Here is a 19,780-nt window from a genome sequence, read left to right on the forward strand (position 1 = left end):
AAGTGTAGCACAACAGACTAATATGTCATAAAAATATATATTAAACAATAAGTAAAGTCCCATGAAAAAGTCTCTTATAACACCACTGTGCAACATGTATAAAATAAATCTTCTTTCTTCAGTGCCAACCGTGCCACCATCATTAGGTGAAAAACCTGCTCACCTCACTTTATGACCTCATCAATAAGTCATTATGCGCTCAACATATGGACAGATTTGTGTATACCCTCTGTGGTCTTCCTCCAGCTCCTCTCCCAGGACCGCCAAAGTATACACTCCTCCAGCTGACGCTCTCATATAATATGTATTATGGAAAACAGAAAAGTGGAACCATAGTGCTATTTATAAAACAATTTATTAGCGCCCAAATTAAAAACACTTACAAAATGTAAGAAACGAGCCAGCAAATAATGTGTATTTTCATTACATGGCTCACTACCCCGCTCTCCCAGATGGTCATCAGTTCAAAACTTCTAGGGCTCAACTCATTCCACCTATACGCGTTATGCCCCAGATTCGGACTTCCTCAGTAGGCAGAGAACTGGCAAACGTGGAGCCCTTAAATAACCCATGTATCCCTTCTCCCTAACCCCAGAAATGACATCACTTCCTGACCAACGGAAGTGATGGCATTGGCCATCTTGGATCACTTCTGAACCCCGAAGTGATGTCACTGGCCATCTAAGATCACCTCTGGACCAGGAAGTGAAGAAAACCTGATCCCTCAAAGCTATAAATATCCTTATTATAAATTTAAATCTTGCGCCAAAAAATAATCAATAAAAATAAATGCTGCTGTTCAAAAAATGACAAAACATCAAACAAGACTCATAAAGTGATACAGCGCAAATAATAAGAAATAAAATTTTAAATAATATGCAAGTCCAAGAGAAAGTCCAAAATTAAAGTCTGATGTCCTAAAAAAAAGTGATATAATGAAAAAGAATATAAAACTTCATAAATTTTCCAGCGTGCTCACATCATCAGTGGTAAATCATTTCCCCCACACTCACCTGATAAAGTGGATTCTCTAGCTGATATGGCTTTGGGAATCAAAAACAGGCTTAGAGGTGGAGTGTAGTTTCATCAGATGTTTTATCCTTTTATCAATTTCTTACTGAGTCTCCTTCCAAAACAATTCCACATAGGGAAATATAAAGTATAAAAGAAAATACCGATAGTATAATACTGTATGAGGGTCATAAAAATGTTTCTTAAAAGACCTTCATTGCACTCACATTGGGTAGATTTATAATCAGCTTCCGTGGACTAAAATGCCTCCCAAACAACCGATAATGAAGGTCTTTTAAGAAAATTTTTTATCATCTATATATCTCTTATAGCATACCAATTGGCTTGTTATTGAAAACTACTTCTGATTCCCAGTGGGCCATAAATATGTTGGCCACACTGAGTGCAAAACTAGCTCCCATCACCACACCGGTTATCTGATGGAAGTAATGGTTGTCATACAAGAAGTAGTTATGTTGGAGACTAGAACTCAGACTCTCCAACAAGAAAATTTTATGTTTCCTAGATATATGAGACAATGACAATGCCCATTTTACTGTCTCCATAGCGTCTTGGTGCTTAATTATGGTATACAACGAGCTGACATCTGTTGTAACCAGAAAACATGCATTAAGGTTAGAAGTCTCATCCAACATCTGTAATAAGTGCTTCGTGTCTCTCAAATACGCCTTTGTGAAGGAGACTATAGGTTGTAAATGTATGTATTGCCACAACATTAATGTGAGGGAATCTACCCTATTCACTATAGATCTACAGGGGGGAGGGTTGGTACCACTTTTGTGTATTTCTGGCAAACAATATATCACTGGGGTCCTGCATGAGGAGGGGTAAAAAGATATTGCGCCACTTTCTCATTAAGGATGTTAACATTTAACTGCTTTTAGTAATTATTTTTTCTAATTCAACTTTATATTCTTTAATGGGGTTTTTATTTAACAACCTATATGTGTTTCTATCTTCCAATAACTTATTAATTTAATTCTTATAAAATGTTTTGGTCATCAACACTAAGCCCACCTTTGTCTGCAGGTCTGATTATAACATCTTTCTTATTTTCCAATGCTTGAATACCTTTTTTTTAATAAACATGGGGTCCTGCACCTTTTTTACTTTCAACCTCTCTAAATCATGAACAAATTATTAAAAACGTCTATGAATTAACTGTCCACATTGGGGGGATTAAATGTAGATCTATTCCTAAAATGGGTATATTGTCCATCCTGTGCGGAAGAAGATTTAAGAATTGGATTGGACAAAAAATATTTTCTAACATTCAAAGTTGTCATTAACCTTTGAATGTTAATATATGTGTCAAACATATTCACATTTTTAACAGGAGCAAATTTCAGCCCTTTATGCAACATCTTGATCTCCTCCACAGTTAACAGGATACCACTCAAATTATGTTATATATAAATGTTTAATTTTTTTTATATGAGATATTAGTCTATTGCGCTATAGTTTATTGTTGTTCATTTTGGTACAGGTATTGTGAAGTCACCAACAGTGTTTTAGCAGCAATAATTTAGAGCACCATCATATTATTTTAGGGTATGTTGCGCTGATTGAATAGGGGTTAAGTAGCTGTGTGAAGGTAGTCTAATCTCAAATCTAAGTACCGGTAAAATATCGGTAGCAATAAAATAACATGTTTGCCCCTCTCCTCCACTTGCCCATTTACAGAATGTTTTGTAATTTAGATGATTAAACATGGGTTCATAGAATACAAATCATTCTGTAACTGGACAAAAGGAGAGGAGGACAGACAAATAACAGGATGAATATTGTGTAGGTGAGCTGCAGGTCTCCTGTTAGAGTGCCAGAAATATATTGGATGTGTAAATGACAGGCAGTGATCCCACAGGTGACATACACCTCCTGAGATTTAGCTATCTGTAACTCAGTAACAAAACTAAAAAAGAAATGCAATATTTTGCTAAGTATACACAATAAAGTACATTTGTAAAGACAAAGTTTGCCTATGTTTGTCCATCAATGAAATATAGGTGGTTAGCAACATTCAAAGTCTAATTATTCTAATGAATGTTTTTCCTTCACATTGCTGTTGTAGTGAAGCTTTCAGTGTTGTTGATATACCAGCTCTACCAGTTCTAATGAATGTACCTGTAACATAACTCCACTGGTTATTTATCTACTGGATTTCTCCTTTTGATGGTGTAGTTGACACATGCACTGTAGAAAAAACAAGTTAAATACGAAGTTCACCTTTTAAAAAAAATAACAGATACACATTTTTTACAGGAATTTGTTTTTTTTATTTATTTTACAGGTCTATAGGTGTGTATAAATACAGGTGTAACATTGTGAACGTAGACTTTAAAACTATGTACAAATACAGAGAAATGGCTTTGGGTACCCAAAATAAAGATTGTAAGCATTTCTGGAACCAGAGAAAGCGCCTAGCTTACAAAATCTGTTCTACAAAAATACAAGCTGTAACCAGCAGAGATGTGGAAGAACACTCACACATGTTTAATAATAATGCACTATAACAGGAATATTATTATATTCTCATGTTAAAGCAGAACTTTAATCATAACAATTGATAAAAAATAATGTTCTTTAGCAAGGAACATACATTCCACATTAATATTTATGCTACCAAAACTAGTGTGTGCTGTAAATTGCCTCCAGCATTGCTCTTGTTTCTTCTTGCTGCAGCCTGCAATTTTGTTGAAGCCCAAAGCCCTGAGCAGCAGTTAAAGCAAACCTAAACCCTCCTATCCTTTTCAGCTAAGGAAGCTTTAATCTGTTTGATCTGCAACTGCCATGGTAATGCATATATAATCAGTTATAACACCAATCATTTGATGGTTTGACAGTTTGGTTGAGAACACAAGCAAATGTGACAGTTGGCATTCCTGTTAGTTCTGCTTTAGCCGCTTTCCGCTCGCAATGTACTGTGGCTGGGCGGCAGCTACAGGCAAATCGACCTACTCGTAGGTTGCTCTGGCTGTACTAACACAGGGAAGCAGCAGACACAGCAAAATGAAAATCCTGGTGAATGGGACCCAGCGATCACATTGTAAGCAAAGCTTACAATCAAATCAATCAATCTCATTCATAACAGCTCTGCTTCTCCTCCTAGTGAGCTGTGATTGTCCCACAGCTGTCACATAATACATGGGGCCAATCACAACACCCTGTACCATGTGACCAGCTCCAGCCAATCACTATCTTGAGCTGTCAAATACCTAACTCATTCATGACAGTTCATTAATGAGTTAGATTCATGACAGCAATCTTTGCTGATCTTTAATTCTCCTGAAAAGCAAAGTGTAAAAAAGTAAATAAAAACAAATTCCCTGATCACCCTCCCCAAAAACACACACACTCACAATAGTACAATGTTACTATGGTAACATTGTAGTATTCTAATAAAAGTAATAAAATAAATGTTAAAAAAAAAAAATCAAGATTTTTTTGTTTTTAACTACTTGCCAACCGCTTACCCGAATTTCTCCAGGCGAGCAGCAGCTCTTGGCAAAGAGTCATAATCTTACGATGCTTCCTGTTTTGTACGAACGTGAAGATGTAAGGGCAGAGGAGAGATCTAGAGCCTAATAGACCCCAGATTTCTCCAAAACGAATACCTGTCAATGCCTATTGCAGTCAGAGGGGATATTTACATTCCCTGTGATAGTAATAAAAGTGATTTAAAAAAAGAAAAAAAAAAGTGACAGTGTAAAAATAAAAATCTAAAAAGTAAAAAAGCACCCTTGCCCCCCTGCATGCACATGCTTTGACCCCCTGGCTGAAATGTAAACAGCGGTTGCACCATGCATGTGAGGCATGGCTGCGAATGTCAGATCGAGGGCAGTAATTCTAGCACTAGACCTCCAGTGTAAATATAAAGTGGTGACCTGTAAAGGATTTAAAGCATCGATAATAAAAATGTATGTATTTTGTTGCCATTGCACGGGCATGAGCAATTTTAAAGCATGTCATGTTTTGTATCTTTTTACTCAGCGTAACATCATCTTTTATACTTTATCAAACAATTGGGCAATATATTGTGTTTTTGTGCATTAAAATTCTAAAAGTGTATTTTTCCCAAAAGATTTGTGTTTGAAAAATTGCTGCGCAAATACTGTGTGACATAAAAAAAATTCAACACCCACCATTTTATTCTCTAGGGCCTCTGCTTTAAAAAAATATATATAATAATTGAGGGTTCAAAGTAATTTTCTAGCAAAAAAAACTGTTTTCATGTTAACAAAAAGTATCAGAAAATGCTTGGTCATCAAAAGTGGGTGATGTGTGGCATAAGCTTCTAATGTTGTCCCTGAAATGCCAGGATAGTAGAAAAAAACCCTCCAAATGACCCCTTTTTGGAAAGTAGACACTCCAAGGTATTTGCTAAGAGGCATGGTGAGTGTTTTGCAGATCTCATTTGTTGCCACGTTTTTGGAAAACCAAGAATGAAAAAAAAAAATTTATTTTATTTTTCAAAACACTGTGACAAAAATGATATCTGTAAAATACTCACAATGCCTCTTATCAAATTCCTTGGGGCGTCTACTTTCCAAAAAGGGGTCATTTGGGAGGGTATTTGTACTATCCAGGCATTTTGGGCCTCCAAAATTGTGATAGATAGTGGGGGAAATGATATGAGGAAATATGCCCTTTGAAAGACTGGAGGTGGTCATTGGATTTTGGGAGCCAGTATGTAGCTAGGCTGCCAAAAGGTCTCTCACATGTGGTGCCCCCATATTCGGGAGAAGTAGGATACTGTGTTTTGGGGTGTTATTCCACATATACCCATGGCATGCATGAGCAATATACCATCAAAAACTGAAAATTTTGTGCAATAAAAAGAAAATTGTCATTTCCATAAAATTTGTGGCAAAAAATAAAATGTTCCAGGGACTCAACATGCCTCTCTGCAAAATCCTTGGGTGTCTACTTTCCAAAAAGAGGTCATTTGGGGGGGGGGGGGTTTGTACTGCCCTGGCATTTTAGCACCTCAAGAAATGTGATAGGCAGTCAGAAAGTAAAAACTACGTAAATTCCAATATATATACCATACTTTGTAGACGCTATAACTTTCACACAAACCAATTAATATACATGTATTGAGATTTTTTTAGCAAAGACATGTAGCAGAATACATTTTGGCCTAAATTTATGACTAACTTTGAGTTTATTGGATATTTTTTATAACCAAAAGTGAAAAATATTGTTTTTTTTTCCAAATTTTCTGTCTTTTTTTGTTTATAACGCAAAAAGTAAAAACCGCACAGGTGATCAAGCACCACCAAAAGAAAGCTCTATTTGTGTGGGAAAAAAGGACATACATTATGTTTGGGTACAGCATTGCTCGACCGCACAATTACCAGTTGAAATAGCGCAGTGCCGAACAGCAAAAACTGGCCTGGCCATGAGGTGGGGTAAATCCTCTGGAGGGCAAGTGGTTAAAGTGTGGACTGTCAGCAGATTGGCCTCTACAAATTCGGCACAGTGCCTAAAAAGGCCTAAAAGTGGAGAGCAACTGAGCATGTGCAGAGCAGCGTGAGACAGTGTATTACTGGATTTCAAACAGTATAGACACTTATTTTTATTATGTATTTATTTCAGGTACTTATATAACGCCGTCAATTTACGCAGCGCTTTACATATATATTGTACATTCACATCAGTCCCTAACCCTCAAGGGGTGTACAATCTAAGGTCCCTAACTCACATCCATACATACACATATTAGGGCCAATTTAGACAGGAGCCAATTAACCTACCAGCATGTCTTTGGAGAGTGGGCGGAAACTGGAGTACCCGGAGGAAACCCAAGCAGGCACAGGGAGAACATGCAAACTCCAGGAACCAGCGACCCTAGTACTGCCAGGTGGAAGTGCTAACTATTTAGCCACTGTGCTGCTAAGTTACATATTGCAATGGAACCGGACCCCATCTGCACTAGGGTATTTCCGTCATACTCCCGCTTCCCTGTCCGAACACAGATCCACGGACACCACCACTGGCCATACAAGACAAAACAGCACCAGACTTGTATGAAAGACAGGAAATAGACTGCTTTATTTTAACATAGATACAAGATATATACACAGGGCGGGGAAATACACCCAGTAACAGGAAACACATCAGCAGGCCGTCCCATCAGGAGGAAGGGCTGCCGGAAACACCCCCCCCCCCACCAAGCCAGTACAAACACATATACCCCATAATAGTTTGCTCTCAAGCAAGACACACAATAGAACAATGGGACAACCATGTGGCATTAAACAATGAACAACCCCCACACCCCACCTATACATGTCTACACAATAGCAGGACAGATCACCCTGTACCCCTAACAGGCACAGGGTGGCTTACACATAATAGGAATATGGGGAGCTGAGACAGGGGTCTCCCCACCTCTCCAAAGGGGGCTGTGTTACATGGGCCCCCACCCAAAGTGACTCCCGTCACACATATCTAATAATGCGGAGGGAAATCTGACACTGACACTAATATAGTGGTCAGTGCTAATACATACACTGTCACTGTACTAATGACACTGGCTGGGAAGGGGTTAACATCTAGGGGCAAAGGGTGAACAGTGTACCTAACAAGTGTAATGTGTGCTGCTTTTACTCCCAATTTTGCCTCGGGGGGAAAAAAAAGGGCACATCGCTGCTGTCTGTACTTAGCTCTGTGTTTGTCAAAATGGAGCTCTGTTCTGTTATTCGCTCAGCAAGTCCCGCCCATTGACCGGGACCTGCTGATTGGCTTGTACACATACATGATCTGCTGACATGTATAAAAGAGCAGTATGTCTGCATGGGCTGGTCGGAAAGTAATTAACCACTAGGGGACTGCCTGCAGTACATATACTGCTACATGGTGGCCCCTGAGCGCCGGATCACGTATACAAATGTGATCCTGCATTTCGGGGTAGGGACACGCACAAGGTGCGCGACCGCTCTACCCGTGGCACCGATCGCGGACGACAATCAACGGGTCTCGGCTGGTGATTACCCGCCGGAGCCCGGCGATAGCTGGCAAACACTGACGGGGAGGAAGGCTGCATTGTTTTCAATGGAGCTCGCCTCCCTGTCATTTTTCAACACACTGTTCCGGATCGCTGGACACAGCCTTCGGGAACAGTGTGCAACAGAGAAGCACACACCCCCGCCCCCTAGTGAAACACTCCCCTCACACAGTTAACCCTTTCATTGCCTCCCAATGTTAACCCCTTCCTCCCCAGTGCCATTAGTACAGTGTGTTTTTTTTTTTGCACTGATCACTGTATTGGTATCACTGGGGATGTCAGTGACCCCAAGTCAGTTCCCCCCCAGTGTCAGAATGTCCACCGCAGTCCCACCATAAGTCGCTGATCGCCACCATAAGTCGCTGATCGCCACTATTATTAGTATAAAAAAAAATCCAGTATCTATACCGCCATTTGTAAACGCTATAACTTTCACGTAAACCAATGGATTTTTTTTTAGCAAAGACATGTCGCAAAATACATTTTGGCCAAAATTTATGACGAAATTTGATTTGTACATTATTTTACTGGACATGTTTTATAGCAAAAAGTCCAAAATATTGTTTCTATTCTCAAAATTGTAGGTCTTTTTTTTTTAAAGCGCAAAAAATAAAAAACGCACAGGCAATAAAATACCACCGAAGAAAGCCCAATTCGTGGGGAAAAAAGTACGTAAAATTCCATTTTGGTGCAGTGTTGCATGACTGCGCAATTGTCAGTTAAACTGACGCAGCGCCATAACACAAACCGCATAAGTAACCGCTTCCTAACCACCCTATAACAGAAATACTGCTGCAGGGAGGCACGGGTGCACAAAATCTATATGTGTGATTTACGCTCCTGTGGTTTTCACGCCCCTCCCAGATAGAGTCAGACTGCCCAGTAATCACATTTAACCCCTTGATTGCCAGGAACACGCTCATACACAATAAACCTCCATTGCTAGTATGGTGTCTGAACGGATCAATATCTTTGATCAGATCAGCACTATACCAGCATTCACATTAGTATAGCGTCCCCAAAAACGCAGCATTAGCGGGATAAGCCCTGGCACCTGCTTGCACCTGCCAGCACCTGCACTTTCCCACCACCCTTCTCCCCCAGCAAGTGCAGTGTCAGTAGGTCACTGTCACTTGATACAAACAAAACTCAGTGTTGGCAGAATCAGGCCTGATCTCTGTTAGGACTTTGCGGTACATTTTTATGACTCTCACATGCAGCAGAGTGCCAGTACTACTGCCGCACTACCTTTGGTGAACTGGTAAGCACCAGCGGTCTATTACATCCTGGTCTTTCACATACCAGCACTGCAGTATCACTTGGTGATGTGGTGAGTACCATAAGTGCAATACAAGCTGGTGCAGTGGGAGAACAAGTAGTGTCCTGCAACAACCATGAAATCGCACACAGACCCATAGAGCCCCTAGTATCCTTCTGGATGTGCTTGCAAATCCTGATTGGCAGCCCACAAATTCTGCAGCACCCGTATTTCCCCCATTCACAGCCCAACCCGGAATTCAGGTGGAAACAGCAAATGTAACTACTCCCCTTGATTTTTTGGAGCTGTTTTTCACGGAAGATCTGTATGCATTGATTGTGAATCAAAGCATTTTATATGCACAACAATTTATCTCCACCAACCCAAATTCAAACCTTGCCAGACCATTCGCATGGAAACTCATTTTGGTTTACGAATTTAAATTTTTTTGGGATGTAACCCTCAGCATGGGCATTACTAAAAAAAAAAAATGAATTGCGGTTGTATTGGTCCACAGACCCCATTCATCATATGCCCGTGTTCTCTGCTGCCATGGCCAGGCATAGATATGAAAGTATAATATGTTTTATGCATTTCAACGACAATACACTCTGTCATCCTCAAGGTGACCCTGAATTTGACTGGCTCCACAAAATTCAGCCCCTCGTAAATCACCTTAACGAAAAATTTGCAGATGTCTATACTCCCCAGCAAAAAATCTGCGTTGATGAGTGTCATGACCCGCGGCCGCCGTCACCAACAGGCGACAATCGCACAGCCGCGACTAACAGTAATACGTCACGCCCACGGCGTCAGACCCCAGACCTTCTCACCAAACTCGTGAAAGAAAGGGCCGGCCGATCCAAAACCGCGGTGTGACGCGCGTAACAAGGCCCCACCCAGCTGCACCCTACACAGCGATTGCCCAGCTAATGGACTACAATCGGTGCCTGCAGCCTGAATGCGCTTGTTACTGGGTCGGGTTAGTTACGCAACTAACCCTCTACTGCCACCACCACTTTTGTCGGAGACTGGGAAACTCCCGTTATCAAATATACACTATAATGATTGAAATATTGATCTATATAGCACGGTCCGCAGACCTGTTATACAGAGGTATATAACAAACAGTAGCGTCTCTTCAAAGGCAGGGATTCGTGAATTGCAAGTAAGCGCTTAGAAACAGTTTAACACTTTCAGAAAGAAAGATTTTTGCTAAAAGCGTCGGATGCAAATAAATATTTACAAGATGTCACAAAAATATATATATATGTATATAAAGACACAGCAAATATAGAATAGCGAGGAAATTACAGGGTAAGTTACTTGCCTTGCCTGGTTTTAGCAAATTCAAGATGCAGAGCAGAAAGGTTCTTTGATCTCCCCTTGTTACGATGTTGCTGGGAGATCTCTGTCAGTGAGTGTCAAAAACTTTTCACTCTCTTAAAGGTCCCTCTCAGGGGAAGGGAGGGGGGGCTCTGACTTGGGAGTGGTCATTGGGAAACTCTACACTAAATTACCAGCTCCATATCCCGTGATATGAACCATACAGTTGACCTGAGGACTGTGCACTTATTCTGGTCGGTTTGATAATGAGTGGGCCTACATAGTTTTGGGTGATAAAAGTAACACCTCCGCAGACTGGCTGGCTCCACTTCTCATGTCTTCCTGGTTGTTCCACACCATTTGCCAGGAGATAAAGTTTGCCTCACAGGAATGCAAGGGGGATATGAGGAAGGATTCCAGGAAGACCTCAAATACACAGACAGAACATGAAAAAGAGAGTGTAAAGGGGGACTCCGCTCCAACAAGGATGAGCAAGTTTGCCACAATGAGTCCCTCATTAACTTTTCTGGCCGCCTTGCATTCAAACAATTTCTCCCCAGCAAGGGTGCCAGATATGGGGTCAAGATGTATAAGACCTGTGGGAGGGCAACAGGCCATACTTATATGTTTCGGATTTACGAGGGAAAAGATAGTCGCGTGGAGCCCCCCAGATACCCGGACTACATGGGGAGCAGTGGCAAGATAGTTTGGGACTTGGTGTCATCCTTTTTCCATATGGGTTACCACTTATATGTGTACAATTTTTTATTCAAGTGTGCCACTACTTAGACATTTGTACAATCTTGGAACTGGCGCATGTGGCACAGTGTGAACTAATGTGTGCCCACCCTTAGAAGTGGGTGGATGCAGGGAGGTATATTCTAATGGTGGGCATACCACACACTTTTTCTGGCAGAGATTTCTTCTGTTTTTTTCCCACTTAGCCCAGAGGCTGCATACAAAAAAAAAAAAAAGAACATAGCATATATACCCAACAAGGACCGGCGACGTACTGGTACATCACTGGACTTTGAATGGTTATACCAGGATGATGCCTACAGCTGCAGGCATCATCCTGGCATTATTTTTCTCAGCCGGCGATCGGCTTTCATGTAAAAGCAATCCTAGTGGCTAATTAGCTGCAGGATTACTTTAACAAGCAGTGGGAGATGATGCTCCCCCCTCCCTCGCTGCCTTCCACGGCCTTCTCGGGCAGTCCCGTGCCATCGGGGGAACCTGAGAATGCAGCCGGTGTTTCTGCCAGCTGACCATAGAGCTGATTGGAGACCAGAATGGTGCCAATCATCTCTATAGACTAAGAAATCAGAAGCTACGAGCATTTCATCACTTCAGATTCGCAGGATATAAACAGCGCCATTTGTAAATTGGGAAAGCATCTGATCACACCGATCTTGGTTTGATTAGATAATGTAAGGGCAGAGGAGAGATGTAGAGTCTGATAGACCCCAGATTTCTCAAAAAAGAATATATGACAATGCCCATTGAAGTTATAGGGGATATTTGCATTTCCTGTGATAGCATTAAAAGTGATCAAAAAGAAGAAGAATTTAAAAAATCAAAATAACTCAAAAAAAAGAAGTACTCTCGCGCATGAGCGTGAGCGTTGACCCTGTGCCAGTATGGAAACAGCAGTTGCACCATGCATGTGAGGTATCGCCACGAACGTTAGATCAAGGACAGTAATTCTAGCACTAGACCTCCTCTGTAAATCTAAAATTGTAGCTTGTAAAAGGCTTTTAAAACGTTGCCTATGGATATTAAAAAGTATGCAGTTTGTCGCCATTGCACGGGGCATGCGTAGTTTTAAAGCATTTCATGTTTGGCATCTATTTACTCGGCATACCATCATCTTTTACATTTTGCCAAATAATTGGCCAATATATTGTGTTTTTGTGCATTAAAAGTAAAAAAGTGTATTTATTTTTTTAAAAATTGAGTTTGAAAAATCGCTGCATGAGTACTATGTGACATAAAAAATTGCAGCACCCACCATTTTATTCACTAGGGTGTTTGTTTTAAAAATATATATAATGTTTGGGGTTTAAATTAATTTCCTAGCAAAAAAACAGATTTTTTTCATGTGAACAAAAATTGTCAGAAAAGGCTTGGTCTTCAGGTGGTTAGAAGAGTGAGTGATGTGTGGCATAAACTTCTAATGCTGGGCATAAAATGCCCCCACCCCCCATATCGACCCCTTTTTGGAAAGTAGACACCCCAAACTATTTGCTGAGAGGCATGTTGAATCAATAGTAGAATTTATTTTTTACCTCAAGTTTTTGGAAAATAACCAAAAAAAAATTTTTTTTTCATAAAATTGTCACTAAAATGATTTATTGCCCACACATGCCATGGGTATATGTGGAATTACTCCCAAAAATAAATTTTGCTACTTCTCCCGAGTATGGGAGTACCACATGTGAGAGACGTTCTAGTAGTCTAGCCAAGTACAAGACCCCAAAATCCAATAAGCACCTTCAGGTTTTTAAAGGGCTTTATTTCCTCATTACACTACCTGACTACCTATCACAGTTTCGTAGGCCCTGAAATGCCACGATGGCACAACCACCCCCCCCCCCCCAAAAAGTAGACACACAAGGAATTTGACTAGAAGCATGGTGAGTATTTTGCAGATCTCATTTGTTGCCACAGGTTTTTGGAAAATGAAGAAAAAAACTTAAAACATATTTTTTTTCTTTTTTTATATTTCAAAACCTTGTGAGAAAAAAAAAATAGATCTGCAAAATACTCACCATGCCTCTTTTTAAATTTCTTGGGGTGTTTACTTTCCAAAAAGGGGTCATTTGGGGGGGGGGGGGGTTAATGCTAGTCTGGCATTTCAGGGCCTTCGAAACTGTGATAGGTAGTGACGAAGTGAAATGAGGAAGTTACGCACCTTCAGGCTTTCAAAATGGTCATCGGAATTCAGGCTCCTGTATGTGGCTAGGCTCCCAAAAAGTCTCACACATGTGGTATCCCCATACTCGGTAGAAGTAGCAGAATGTTATTTGGGGTGTAATGCCACATATACCCATGGCTTGTGCGAGAAATATATCATTTAAATGACAACGTTGTGTAAAAAAAAAAAAAGTTTTTTGTCATTTTCCAGAAACTTGTGGAAAAAAATAAATCTTCCATGGACTCAATATGCCTCTCAGCAGATATCTTAGGGTGTCTACTTTCCGAAAAGGGGTCATTTGGGGGTGTTTGTACTGTCCTGGTATTTTAGCACCTCAAGAAATGTGATGAGCAGTCGAAGTCAAAGCTGTGTAAATTCCATTACCATAGTTTGTAGACGCTATATCTTTCACACAAAGCAATCAATATACACTTTTTGGGATTTTTTAACCAAAAACATGTAGCAGAATACATTTTGGACGAAATTTATGATGAAATTTTAGTTTTTTTGGATATTTTTTATGACAGAAAAGAGAAAATATCGTTTTTAAAGAAAAAATGTTTTTTCTCAATTTTTTTTTCTTTATAGAGCCAAAAATAAAACGCACACAGGTGATCAAATACCACCAAAAGAAAGCTCTATTTGTGTGAAATAAAAGGGCATAAATATATGTACTGTATTGCATGACCGCGCAATTGTCAGTTAAATTAGTGGAGCTCTGTATAGCAAACAAATGGTGTAAATTGCAGTATCTATACCATAGTTTGTAGACGCTATAACTTTCATACAAAGCAATCAATATACACTTATTGGGATTTTTTTACCAAAAACATGTAGCAGAATACATTTTGGTCTAAATTTATAAATATCTTTGAGTTTACTATATATTTACTATTTACTCTGCAACCCTGATACACACACACGCTGCAACCCTGACACACACACACACTCTGCAACCCTGATACACACACACACTCTGCAACCCTGACACACACACACTCTGCAATCCAGACACACACACTGCAACCCTGACACACACACACTGCAACCCTGACACACACACACTGCAACCCTGACACACACACACTGCAACCCTGACACACACACACTGCAACCCTGACACACACACACACTGCAACCCCGACACAACACACACACTGCAACCCTGACACACACACACTCTGCAACCCTGACACACACACACACACTCTGCAACCCTGACACACACACACACACTCTGCAACCCTGACACACACACACACACTCTGCAACCCTGACACACACACACTCTGCAATCCAGACACACACACTGCAACCCTGACACACACACACACACACTGCAACCCTGACACACACACTGCAACCCTGACACACACACACTGCAACCCTGACACACACACACTGCAACCCCGACACAACACACACACTGCAACCCTGACACACACACACTGCAACCCTGACACACACACACTGCAACCCTGACACACACACACTGCAACCCTGACACACACACACTGCAACCCTGACACACACACACTGCAACCCCGACACAACACACACACTGCAACCCTGACACACACACACTGCAACCCTGACACACACACACTGCAACCCTGACACACACACACACACTACAACCCTGACACACACACACTACAACCCTGACACGCACACACACACTGCAACCCTGACACACACAAACTCTGCAACCCTGACACACACAAACTCTGCAACCCTGACACACACACACACTCTGCAACCCTGACACACACACACTCTGCAACCCTGACACACACACACTCTGCAACCCTGACACACACACTGCAACCCTGACACACACACACTACAACCCTGACACACACACACACTGCAACCCTGACACACACACACACTACAACCCTGACACACACACACACTGCAACCCTGACACACACACACACTGCAACCCTGACACACACACACTCTGCAACCCTGACACACACACACTGCAACCCTGACACACACACACTGCAACCCCGACACAACACACACTGCAACCCTGACACACACACACACACACTACAACCCTGACACACACACACTACAACCCTGACACGCACACAAACTCTGCAACCCTGACACACACAAACTCTGCAACCCTGACACACACACACTCTGCAACCCTGACACACACACACACACACACTGCAACCCTGACACACACACACACACTGCAACCCTGACACACACACACTACAACCCTGACACACACACACACACTACAACCCCGACACACAAACTCTGCAACCCTGACACACACACACTCTACAACCCTGACACACACACACACACTCTACAACCCTGACACACACACACACACACTCTACAACCCTGACACACACACACACACACACACACACACTGCAACCCTGACACACACACACTCTACAACCCTGACACACACACACACACTACAACCCCGACACACAAACTCTGCAACCCTGACACACACACACTCTACAACCCTGACACACACACACACACACACACACTGCAACCCTGACACACACACACTCTACAACCCTGACACACACACACACACACACACTGCAACCCTGACACACACACACACACTGCAACCCTGACACACACTCTGCAACCCTGACACACACACACACTGCAACCCTGACACACACACACACTGCAACCCTGACACACACACACACACTGCAACCCTGACACACACACACACACTGCAACCCTGACACACACACACACTGCAACCCTGACACACACACACACTGCAACCCTGACACACACACACTGCAACCCTGACACACACACACTGCAACCCTGACACACACACACACACTGCAACCCTGACACACACACACTGCAACCCTGACACACACACACTCTGCAACCCTGACACACACACACTGCAACCCTGACACACACACACTGCAACCCTGACACACACACTGCAACCCTGACACACACACACACACTGCAAGCCTGACACACACACACACACTGCAAGCCTGACACACACACACTGCAACCCTGACACACACACAACTCTGACACACACACACTACAACCCTGACACATACACTACAACTCTGACACACACTACAACCCTGACACACACACATAGCAGGCCTGCATGTAGAAGCATCTAGGTCGTCACCCTGGTAACCCCCCTCATCACCCACTGCCCTCTGTACCAGTCCAGTGCTCCCTCTCTCAGCTCCGGAGATTTCTATGGACTACCTACAGCGGACATAGAACCAGTTACCCTTCCCTCCACCACCCACACACAGACCGCTGGGTGTACCTGAGCCCCCGCAGTGGAATGAGCAGCAGGCCGAAGATGAAGAGTCAACACACTGCCTCAGCTCAGCATCAGACACCGGGAGTCTCCATACCAACGTCTTAATATCATTGGTGCTCTCTGTAGCCTGGGCGGGATTATGGACAATGTGCAAGAAATGATTGGCTGTGTGAGTGTTCGTTCAGGAGATGCAAACCAGTTTAGTAGCATTCTCCGTCATTCCGGCACAGTACAGTGCGGTAGTAGGAGTCTTCCTGTACGCCGTGTTCGCCCTTCTCCATTAGGACCGCTGTAGTCACTAATAGAGGAGGTCTTCTGTTCTATCTCTAATGTAATAGACCGCTCACGTGACATTAGCCGGGGGTTGTGCCAGGCTGCCGTACGGAGAGAAAGGCTCACGTTGGTCAGGTTTAACCCTTGGTCTTACCCCTTTGCTGCCAGTGACGTTTTCGCACTTTATTGCCTAAGGATTAGTTAAAACCTCTAAAGTTATATATTTTCTTAAAGCAGAAACCCCGTAAAATTAACCCCCACGGTCACATCAAGCCTGACTTTGTAATTGTGTGACTTACAGTGAACGATTCCAAAATCGGGTGACCTGCCGATTTCAGTTGCGATTTGCAAGACATCTGACACAGATGTCAATGCAAGTCGCACCAAAGTAGTTCATGTACTTTAGAAATCAGTGCGGCTCTGACCAAGTCGTAACCGCACTGATATGACCGCTGTAATTGTGGACAATAGGGTGCAACTTGGCATGTGATTTGCAATGCCATTTTGCATCTAGTGTGACCGGGGTGTTGAGGACGGTAGTTGCATTTTTTTCGTGTCATGCAATATTCTGGAAGCAGTGATGCTGGAGAATTAAATGACGGTTGTTCCACTTTTTCGTATCATGCAATATTCACACAATAGTTTATCAAGTGCAAATTGTCAGTGAAACATGCCCTAACGTTAATTTTATTACACCTAAAAACAATATACTCAATTTATGGTACAATATAAATGTGGAGGCTGCACCGAGTAAATAGATATCCAACCTGTCCAGCATTAAAGTGATATAAGCTTGTTTTTTTTTTTAAAACATAAACATTTCACTTACCTGCTCTGTTCAGTGGTTTTGCACAGAGCAGCCCCGATCCTGTGCTTCTTGGGTCCCCCGCCGGCGCTCCTCGTTCCTCTACCTTGACCATTGCTCCCAAAAGCAAGCTGCTTGCTATGGGGACACTGTCTCACTCCGTAGGACACATAGAACCATGGCTCAGCTCCACCTCTGGCTCTCCCCTTATTGGCTCACTGGCTGTGACTTCCACTGTTGTCTCAGCTAATGGGGAAATAGAGGCCTGGTACAGCTGAGGCTCTCATGCACATCGCTGGATCAAGATGGGGTTTAGGTAAGTGGCAGGGGGGCTGTGGAGGGAACAGCCCCTACATTGGGGGTCATGGCACATTAACCCTCTCATTCATCTTGTATTGTTGGTCATGGCAGTAACAATTAAAGGGATTGTAAAGGTAATTCTCAAAAATAACAAACATGTCATACTTATCTGTTCTGTACAATGGTTGTGCACAGAGCAGATCCTTTTCTTCTGGGGTCCCCCACCAGAGCTTCTTGCTCCTCCCCCCTTCAAAATACCACATTAGCAAGCTGTTTGCTATGGGGGCACTCATGTGGACTCAATACCGAGCCAGGCTCTGCATGTATACTGACACAAACATCACAGCTCAGTCTTGTCACCTGCTCCCCACTCTTCTCATTGGCTGCGATTGACAGCATCAGGAGCCAATGACTAACACTGCTGTCTTCATGTTCAGTGAGGGGAGAGAGTCACTGCTCTAGGGCACAGCACTGGATCGAGATCAGGCTCAGGTAAGTATTTATCGGAGCTGGGGGGGGGCACTGACCGAGGGCCCGGGGTCAGTAGGGGGCCCCCTGAGATGCCCCTGGTACCTTTCATAGGCTTTTTTGGGTGTGGTTTGAGTGTGGGCGAGGACACGGGCCCCATGATTTCTTATTGCCCAGGGGCCCAATGAGTTGTCAGTCCTCCCCTGCCTTTAGAGATTCACTCCAAAGCACTATTGCTTTCCCCTCAAGTTCCTCCTATCAGTTACTATCAGTAACTTTTTGTTTTATTTTAGAGTGAACCTGTGAGGATAGAAAGATGGACGCTACCACTATTGACTTGTTCCAAAGGAAAGGGCTCCAGGCATGCCACGTTCATCCTAGCTTCACTATCATAGTGAGAAAATGACCAGTAGCAAGCAGCATTCAAGTTCAGAATATCCAGACTTCACTGGCTGCATGCTTGTTCCAGGTCAATAATTCACAATGTATTGAAGCCAGGATTAAGTGTCCTAGTCCCAGACCCTTTACCCAAAAAGCAAACTAGTGATGGCAGCATTAATATTTCTATCCTTACCGTTTTTATTTTAAGACTACACTGTGGGTCCCCCGCCCCTCCCCCCTGAAGAATTATACTCAGCTTTCCAGAAGCCCCTGTCTCCAACCTTTTCACTGATCAAGTGTCTCCAGGCTCTTCAGCATTTGACACTTCTGGGGATGTTGGGTGTATGCAGGGGCGGACTGACCATTTGGAAACTCGGCACTGCCCGAGGGCCCGGGGTCAGTAGGGGGCCCCCTGAGATGCCCCTGGTACCTTTTTCATAGGATTTTTTGAGTTTGGGCAAGGACACAGGGGCCCCATGATCCCCTATTGCCCGTTGGCCCCATGAGTTGTCAGTCCGCCCCTGGATGTACGTTTTCCCTACTACAGGGATATTGAATTAAAATTCACCAAGGTCGGGGCTATACATTTTTCATCCATCAGAGGTCCAAATCTTATGTACACCCTTGTGGTGCATCTTCGTGTGTGCTAAAATGCATGTTGCTGTGGTGCAATTTTGAAAAAAAGGGTCGAAGACTTC

General features: G+C 42.8%; 1 protein-coding gene across 4 annotated transcripts in view; it reads right to left on the reverse strand.

Annotated features, from left to right (window-relative positions):
• The window catches only part of MPPE1 (metallophosphoesterase 1), a 120,192-nt gene extending 103,031 nt beyond the window's left edge, over positions 1-17,161 (reverse strand). For 2 of the 4 annotated variants that reach the window (XM_089671027.1, XM_089671024.1), the window contains exon 1: positions 16,859-17,160. The gene's annotated coding sequence lies outside the window, so the exon portion shown is untranslated. Of the gene's footprint in view, positions 1-16,819 lie in introns of all 4 variants that reach the window. The other 2 variants (XM_089671026.1, XM_089671025.1) reach the window with 2 other exon arrangements.
• Between the last annotated feature and the right edge of the window lie 2,619 nt (positions 17,162-19,780).

This window comes from Staurois parvus, unplaced genomic scaffold (assembly GCF_062004578.1).
Source record: "Staurois parvus isolate SC_StPar_1 unplaced genomic scaffold, SC_StPar_1.0 ptg000097l, whole genome shotgun sequence".
In the NCBI taxonomy this organism is placed as follows: domain Eukaryota; kingdom Metazoa; phylum Chordata; class Amphibia; order Anura; family Ranidae; genus Staurois; species Staurois parvus.